The sequence below is a fragment of the Chrysochloris asiatica genome, unplaced genomic scaffold (genome assembly GCF_000296735.1).
Source record: "Chrysochloris asiatica unplaced genomic scaffold, ChrAsi1.0 scaffold00002, whole genome shotgun sequence".
In the NCBI taxonomy this organism is placed as follows: Eukaryota; Metazoa; Chordata; class Mammalia; order Afrosoricida; family Chrysochloridae; genus Chrysochloris; species Chrysochloris asiatica.
Window position 1 is genome coordinate 9,525,339 of NW_006408520.1, and position 1,321 is coordinate 9,526,659.

Genomic DNA, 1,321 nt, shown 5'->3' on the forward strand with positions numbered 1-1,321 from the left:
AATTTGTATCAGTGCATCTAAATTATTTCATTCTTGTTTAACTTCTCATACCTTTTGCAAACTGAAAAGCACCCTTAAAGAGGCGAACCATTTCTTATTCACCTCCCTACAAGCAAATGGAAATGTAGGGGAGGGAGAATGAAAATAGAGACACAAATTATCTTACTCTAGGAGTCCTGGTGTGGTGCTATAGAATAAGCACAGGAATGCAAGGTCGGTGGCTCAAACCTATCAGCCATTCCTCAAAAACCCTATACAGGGTTGCTATGAGATGGAATTGTTACAATAGCACTTAATAAGAACACTTTATATTCTATATGCTGGACACAGATAGGCAGAGTTAGCCTAGAATTATGGCTTCAGCCTTGAGTGATTATGGAAAATTGTCAGCTTCCAGAGTATCCCAGAAAATTGCCTACAGTGAATACTGGATCATTTCCAGAGTAATTCAGAGAATTGTGTCCACTCTGAGTTATGTTACAGGTACGTTTTCAATGTAACTGCTTTGCTTATGGAGTCCAGGTAGTGTAGTGGATTGTGAGCTGGCCTTCTAACTGAAAGGTCAGCAGTTTCAGACTACCAGTCATTCCATAGGAGAAAGATGAGACTTTCTGTTTCCATAAAGATTTACTGCCTTGGAAACCCTAAACAGGGTCATTGTGAGTCAGAATCGACGTGATGGCACACAACCACTACCACTTTGCCTAATCTGAACACTTTCCAATGGCTGTAATTTCCAATAAAATTGTTGTAATTTCTCAGACAGGTGAAAACATTCATCCATTCATTCTTTTAATACATACTAATGAACACAAATTATTTGATTGTTTGTATCAAAATAAATTATGGACAACATTACAAATAATGGAAATTCCAGAGCACTTAGTTGTGCTGATGCAGAATCTATGTATAGACAAAGAGGCAACCATTCAAACAGAATAAGGGGCTACTCTGTGGTTAAATCAGGAAACGTATGCAACAGGGTTGTATTCTTTTGCCATATTTATTCAATCTGTGTTCTGAGTGGAAAATCCATGAAGCTGCATTATCTGAAGAATGAGGCATCAAGATTTGAGGAGGCTTGTTATTAACCTGTAATATGCAGAAGGCACAACATTGCTTAGTGAAAGGAAAAAGGACTTGTTATGCTTACTGTGAAGATCAAAGATTACTGCCTTCAACCTGTATTATACCTCAACAGGAAGAAAACCAAATCTTTACAACTGGACCAACAAGCAATATCACAATAAACAGAGAAAAGATTGAATTTACAAGGATTTTCATTTTACTTGAATCTACAATCAACACCCATGGAAGCAGA